Source organism: Arachis ipaensis, chromosome B09 (genome assembly GCF_000816755.2).
Source record: "Arachis ipaensis cultivar K30076 chromosome B09, Araip1.1, whole genome shotgun sequence".
NCBI classification, from domain to species: Eukaryota; Viridiplantae; Streptophyta; class Magnoliopsida; order Fabales; family Fabaceae; genus Arachis; species Arachis ipaensis.
The window spans coordinates 108,126,237-108,134,536 of NC_029793.2; the positions used below are offsets into that span (position 1 = coordinate 108,126,237).

Below are 8,300 nucleotides of genomic sequence, written 5' to 3' on the forward strand. Positions count from 1 at the left end.
CTGGATTCGCTCAACTAGAACATTCTTCTAATTAAATTTGCTTGATCAATCAATCCCTGTGGGATTCGACCTCACTCTATTGTGAGTTTTTACTTGACGACAACTTCGGTACAGTTGCCGAAGGAAGATTTGTTGAGAGACAAGTTTTTCCAGCATCATAGCTCCTTATTTTAATATACATAAATCAAATTTTAATTAGATCTCTTTTTAATTTTTAATTTCTTTTTAATTAAAGAGGACTTTATAGTTTATAGTAGTAGACAATAATAAAATACAAATAGCATCTGTATTAGTATCATTTAAATAAAGAGATTATGGAAGAACAGAAGATTAGGAATTCATATATAGAACTAATGACTTTGTCATTTTATCATTTATTTAATTAAATCACTTCCCAGTTCCAATGTTTTTCTGCTTGAGGTGTATTCTACTAGCAATACCACCTTATTAATTAATTACTCAAATTAGTGCTAGCAATCTTCTTTTAATAATGTTAATGTTAATTTCATGGCATTTAAACATTGCTTATAAAAAAAAGACACTGTTCATGTTCTTAAATTGATGAAATGCTAATTGGGTAGTACATACACGAAGTCAGAGTAGCAGGTAAACACATGGTGACTTTTGAGGTTGAATAATTATCACCAAACTATTAGTTTTTTATTGATTTATATCTTCTTTTATTACTTTGTAGGAAGAAATGAAAGAGATAGAAAGAGAGCAAATCCAAGAAGGAATTGATAAGTTTGGAATATTGTATTCTGAATTAAGTAATTCTAACCGATCTGAAGGCAGCAATTGTTCTTTTGCATTCCCTGTGTAAGTAAAACCATATGGTACCATATTTAAAAATGTATTGTATAATGTAAATCATATGCCTAAGTCGAAAGATATTTGTTAAAAGAAGCAAAAGATCCAATTTATTCTATTTTAGTGCTTTCGATTCTGATCATGACTCCATATTTTTCCATTTTTCACAAATGAATGCTTCTGTTTAGTGCTGCCCAAGTATAATGTCATTGCCACATTACAGGTTGGTTTTAAATTATATGATTTCAAGACCTTGATGAGTATTTTGGTGGGAAAATGAATTTCTCCCAAAACACACAAATCTAACCGGCAAGTGCACCGGGTCGCATCAAGTAATAATAACTCACGGGAGTGAGGTCGATCCCACAGGGATTGATTGATCAAGCAATTTTAGTGGGTGATTAGTTTAGTCAAGCTGACATTTAGTGAATTGTGTGAAATTGTAGCCAACAGAAAGTAAATGACAATGAATTTAAAGTTGCAGAATGTAAATTGGCAAGTAACTTAAAGAGCAAGAAATTAAAATTGCAAGAATCTTAAATGACAAGAAATATAAATTGTATTAAATGTAAAGGGAATTGGGAATTGGATTTGCAGAAATTAAACAAGAAAAAGTTTAATTGCAACAAGCAGAGAAGTAAAAGATGGATTTGATTGATTCGGAACCAAAACAGAAATGTAAATAAACATGAAAAGCAATAAACAGAGAATGTAAAATTGGAATTAAGATCTCAGGACCCAAGAGACTAGATAACCAAGTCTAGATCTCAATGCCTTCCTAGATCCAACAAGAACAATTGCAAAGGAAATGTAAATTGCAGAGAAAGTAGATGAAGAGCAATTAACAGAAATTTCGATTCAATTAAGCAGTAAAGAAAGCAGAGAGAAATCTCAGAGGGAGAATGAAACAGAACACCTTCAATTCTCCACCCAAGACTCAAAAACAAAGAAAAGAAAATTAAAGAGAGCTCTCGAATCCTCGTGCTCCCTAATGGAGCCAGCCCCCCATACAAATATGAAACAAATGCCTATTTATAGGCATTTTTACAAAATGAAAATGAAATTCAAAATAAATTACAATTAAAATGAAATTTCTATTCTAACTATCTCTTGTGCCTTTGAGTGGTGTCAATTGGGCCCTTGCTGTTGATGGAATTGGGTTGATAAAGGCCTTGGTTGATTGCTCTTGGAGTTTGAAGAGGAACCGAATTGAACCGGGTTGAGTTTGCAAAAGTTTGAGTAAAAGTTTGAGTAAAAGTTTGAGGCAAAATTTTACCCAAAATTTTCATATCAGCACCCATATCCAGCTGCTACCAACGTTGGGGCAAAAGTTTGGGGTCTAACTTTTGCTCCAACGTTGGCCTCCCTTATGCACATTTATGGCGCCAACTTTGTCCTCTTGTCATGTTGCCAATTTTATGCCCAATATAGACTATCATATATGGTTGGAAAGCTCTGAATGTCGGCTTTCTAACCCACTTGGATTCACTTCAATTGGACATCTACAACTCAAGTTATGATCATTTGAAGAGGGCATGGTCGCTGGCTTTGGTGTGCAGCGTTTGAGGTAAAGTTTGCCTCAAACGTTGGCGAAAACGCCAGTTCTGGAGGCTCAAACGTATTGTCCACCCCATACTATTATACATTGTTGGAAAGCTCTGAATGTCTACTTTCCATTGCCGTTGGAAGCGCATCAATTGGAGCTCTACAGATCGAGTTATACTCCGTTGAAGGTGCAGAGGTCAGTTGGCCTCACTGCAGGTTGCCACCATGTTCGTTTATGCACATTGCGGGGCAGTTTTCTCCCTCAGTTTTAGTGTCCACCATGCAGTGCCATATATTCTTGGAAAGTTCTTGATTCCTACTTTCCAATGCTTCTTGAATCACCTCATTTGGAGCTCTGTAGCTCAAGTTATTCTTGTTGGAAGTATACCCCTTCAAGCTGTTGTGGTGTGTGGCGCCAACGTTAGCCCAAAAGTTAGAGGCTAACGTTGGCGCAAACTTTTTGCTCCCAGGGTGTGTTTTTCATGCGCCAACGTTAGCCAAAAAGTTAGGGGCTAACGTTGGCTCAAACTTTTCACCCAAAAGTTTGCCCAAAAGTTTGAGGCAAACTTTTGGTCAAACTTTTTGCTCCCTGGTTCATTTTCAATGATTCCAAAAGTTTGAGCTAAAGTTTGAGGCAAACTTTTGCTCAAACGTTTTGTCCTCTCTTACTCCTAGCCATTCCTTCTTGCTTCAACCTTTCTCCAAGCTTTCTTCACCTATCATTAATCAACCAAACACATCAAAGCTATGCTCAAAATCATGAGATATTCATTCTTTCATAATATGCAACAAATATAGCATAAAACCTCATGAAATTGCATTAATTCATACATGGTTGATTAAATCAAAAGAAGCATGAAAATCTACCCAATTGGCTTGCTTATGGCTCAAGAAAGTGCATAAAACTTATTGAAACCAAAGAAAAAAGAATAGAAAAACATGACATGGTGACATGTCATCAGACCTAAATCTAGTAAAACTCGTATAAGGTAGCTGGAGAGTTCGAAAACCTTGTTTGCCTAGATTTTCACGTTTTAAACTTTGGAGCTATTGAAATAAACTGGGAATCTCAACCAGTAACTCTGAAGTTGGAAATCAGGGACAAGAATGGCCATCCTGTTTCAAGCGTCAACACTTCATTAAGAGAACTACAAGCATCAAATTCAGAGACTTGTTCCACAGAGAAAACTGCTAGATGTAACTGCACTCCTGAATCTAGTCTTCCATGGATGGTCAGATATTGCCTCGCTATTCTAGTTTTTGTCTCCTTAGCTTGTGAGTTGTCTTAACTTCTATTTGCTTTAACTATCTGCAAATCCAACTTTTAATTAGCAAGATGGTGGAGACTTGGTCCAGAGCGGTAAAAGCTAAATGAATACCATTGATTTTTGCTCAGTCATAAAGGACACCGCTTTGATTTTTAGACCAAGTTGTTCATGGATACCATTGATTGTTCTAAATTTTAATGATAGTTAATTATTTATTGTCTGTCTGAGTTCTTAAAACATCTGTTTGTCTTTTAGCTTACAAATGGGTTAATTTTAGAGAAGATATTATCTCCTATAGGAGTTTCCTTAATTGTTTTTGAATCTTGCCCTAATGCACTTGTACAGGTGAATTGAACATTTTTTTTTTCAATTTTTCTCCGAACTTTTAATGTAGATTTTGTTCTAATCCTATGTTATTGATCTAATCTGATTTCGTCTGGTTATATTTGCAGCTCTGATTCCTTTGATGGAGTTTAGAGAGCAAGAGATTATGAAAAGGTTAATATAATGGAAGAGTGTAAAAACAATTATTTGTTCTTATTGAAGATTTTTTTGAGTCTACCAAAAAAATTTTTCTTATGTGATGTGATGAGAGAATAAAGATTAATGTACCTCTAGATACCATGTAGTAGTGCTTTGTGTTTGTTGAAGAGAAGGTTATATATATATATATATATTAGATTAGATAGGAACAATGAAAAGGTACATACTTTTACAATAAAAATAAGTTATTGGTACTTGAACAAAGTTAGGGTGAAAAAAAAAAGAAGTTATTGGTACTTGAACAAGAAAGAAAGTATATGCTTTTCATTTTTTTTCACCTTCAAATGATATTGGCATCGTTGGTGATGATGTCCAAGATTTTGGTAATGCGACAACCTTCCCTGCTGCTCCTGGAGTTGATACCATATGTGTTTTTCCGAAAAATAGTGCAAGATGTAATAGTCATTCTGCTTATCCCACAAAAATGTGATTTTCAATGTATTCTTTTATTTGTATTTTTTCAACTGTGGATTGAGTTATTTTATTTTTCATGTGATGCAGTGATAACAGTTGGAGAAGAGACAGAACTGCTTGTTGGTTTGAAAAATAATGGTAACTCAATAAACTTTGATACATTTGATTTTAGCCTGGAACTTTTGACCTTGTTGGCACTATTTTGTATGAGATAGACCAGCATCCTTACCAGAATACCTTCTTTAACGGCACCATTGAAGTTGCCGAGGCCGGTGACTTTCTTAGCATGGAATCTGTCTTCTTTGTTACTCTTGGAATTTCCCTCCTCATCCTTCTGGGGCTATGGATCCATGGTCAAATATAACACCTATCTAAGGTATTAACAATCTCTCTACTTTTTTAAAAGTAATCCAATATTAAATGGATTGCTAACTTTAAGTTGATGATATGATAATAAGTTATCCTCCTTCATTTTTTCTTAATCCTATAAAACATTGCTAGGCTTCTAAAATCCGTCCATGTCCTATTTTTTGACACCAGGGAACTGCATATGCTCAGTCCAATGCAAACAAATCAAAGAAGAAGAAGTAGATGAACAAATACTTTCAAGTTTCAGCCACACAAGAGTCTACCATGGAGTGAAGAATCATCTAACTCAGATTAGATTGGAGAGTTTAAACTTTAAAGAGAGCATGAGGAAATAGTTTTAAAATTTAGGCTGAAAGTCCTGCCATTCTCTGTTGTAGTTTAAAAGAAATTTTGGGGTATCTTTTTATTGAGAAAGTGAGATATTGGATAATGGTGTTGAAAAATAACATCCAACTTTATAAGTATCATGTAATGAATATTATGTTTATCTATGTGATTTTTGGCTTTCTTTTTTTCAATTTACAATGTGTTTTATGGAGTAATTTTAGAAAACAAATCTAAAGTATTTATTTTGTAATTAGAAAAATAAAATTTTACCTGACTGACGGATTTACAGACGGATTTTCTGTCTGTAATCAGAGTGTGAGATGATTTTCCAAAGTTTAAATTACAGATGAAAAATATGTCAGAAAATCCGTCTATAATTACAGACAGAAAATCCGTCGAAAAATTTGTCGTCTTTGGGAAATGGATGGAGAATTTACAGAGGGAAAATCCGTCGGTAACTGGGAAAAATTCGTCAGTAATTTTCCGACGAAAAAATCCGTCAGTAAATAATTTCCGACGGGACTTTTACAGAGGGACAAAATCCGTTGGTAATTTCGTTGGTAACCAAAAATCCGTTTGTAAGAAAGACTAAATCTGTCTGTAAATCTGTCTGTATTAATCCATTTTCTAGTTGGAGAATGTCAGCTAATAACTCAGTAGATTTTTATCCACATAACTTTAGTGACTAGATTAGCCATACTCATGTGTTTTGCTTTAATATTAGACCGTGCAATCACAATCTATTTCTTAGACAACCTAAATACTACCTTTGAGCCAAGAAACACATAGAAACCGCCTTGAGATTTTCTCTCATCCATATTACCTCCCCAATCCGAGTCATTATAAGACACCATCTTCATCGAGGGATCCTTTTAAATAAGCAACCCATAATTGGTGCTGCCACTTAGATATTTTAGCATTCGTTTCACTATATGCCAATGAAAATTCAAAGGAGGTTGCATAAATTGAGATACCTTACTTTCACTATAAGCTAACTCAGGCCTAGTCATCATCAAGTATTGTAGACTCTCTACCATTAATCTGTATAATTTTAGATCAACAAAACTAGAGCCTCCAATTTAGAAAAGGTTGATTTTAGATGGCAATGGAGAATGGCATGGCTTGCAACCTACTTTCTTCAATCATTCTTCAATGTATTTTGTTGAGAAAGGAACATTTCCTTTAAAGCAGTATGGGCAGCTAGCAGCCAAGAAAATGCTACAACTTTCTCACATCCTTCAAAGCAAATTTAAGATTTAACTTTTCAATTAGCGTAGTCACAACTTAATATGAATCTCCAGTGATGATTATCTCATCCATATTCTCATACCAGTAAATATGTCCTAATGCCATTTACAAAGTCTATGAACTCTGAGATATCAAATTTGCTAACAGAAAACGAAGCTCTCTATTTTAGTCCATATAATGCTCTTGTGAGCTTGAAAAAAAAGTGTACTGTCACCTTGTACATACTTTTAATGTTGTTTCATGTAGACATCCTTACCTAGATCTCTATGAAAATGGGCATTATTCGTATCCAATTGCCTAATTAACCAAGAACGAGCTAGTGCCATAGACAAGATAATTTGAATAAATGTTTGTTTAACTAATGCACTATAAGTTTTTGTGAAATCAAATCCGGATGCAATCCCTTGAGCCACCAATCGGGCTTTATACTTTTACAAAGTCCCATCAGAATTATATTTTGCTTTAGAAGCCTATTTACTTCTAATTGATTCCCTGCCACTTGGTAAAGGTACTGATTCAAAGTATTATTTTTCATCAAAGCTTCATTTTTCGTCATTCATAGCTTGCCTGCAATAAAGGTGATTTATGGCTTCTTTTTACCTTCTTGGTTCAACCTTAGCTTGGAAAACCCAAGGCTTATTGATTACAGCTTTTGACTTTGTCACCATTGGGAGAGAACTGGTGGATTGATTCAAGAGTAAAGGGAGCTATTCTAGTGTAGTTGGTAACATAATTTGAAACCCGAAATCGGAATTTATATAAGTGAGGCTGAGATAGCTTGGTATTGAATGATTGTTTATAGAGGAGAAATGTTCCTTGTAATAATAGTTGACGTGTGGATTTATGTCGGTTAGAAATTTCTCAATAGAAAAGCGTTGATAGTATAGTTCTAAACTAACAATTAATCCTCACATCAAAATTTAATTTGTTTGTCACAAGTACAAACCCCAATAATAATAAACCAAAGTATTCAAACCTCAGGTCGTCTCTCAAGGAATTACAGGGAAGTGTTCATGTTATTGATTATGAGATGTATCTTTTGGGGGTTTTTGAGTTTGATTAACAATAGAATATAAATTGCAAGAAAATAAACTAACAACTAATAAGGGTCTTGGCAAGGATGATGGTTAAGGGTCTCTATTCTTGTTACTAACAACAAATGTAAAACCCGGTCAAACTATGATTAATTAAATAATAAATTCAATAGTAGCGAATATGGTTATAAAATCTAGCAATTGGAATTTGATAATTTAAATATGATATTTGGACTCCGTGAATTTTTCTGAGTCGGAAAACATAGTTTTCTGAATAAAATTGCACACTAGAAATTTGACCGGCAGTACCGGCTGCAATCTGTCCGTACTGTGGCAGAGAAAATTAATTAGAAGTGAATAATTTTAAGAAATAAAAATTTATAATTTGGGAAGATAGGGATATTTAAAATGCGATTTAAAATTCTAATCTTAAAGGTTTTGGCCCAAAATTGGGCCAACGGGAAAAAATAAGTGAACCGGGCCCAAGTGGGCCCAAGCCCTAACATATATAAACATTAGTTATGAGCATTTCAGCTCATTTAACCTAAAGAAAGAGGGTAGGGGTGCTGAAATAGAGAAGAGAGGAAGAAGAGAGAAAATTCTAACTCCATCAAACTTCAAATCACCATAACTTGAGATACGGAACTCCGATTGATGAGCCGTTTACGGCCACGCATCGCTCTTCTCGTCCCCTACAATTCTATTTAAGTTTTATGGTGAGTAATCCACTGTCCTCTTGCCA

The 8,300-nt window shown here is 34.4% G+C and overlaps 1 pseudogene; it reads left to right on the top strand.

Moving 5' to 3' along the window:
- Positions 4,318-5,171, top strand: LOC110266906 (annotated as a pseudogene).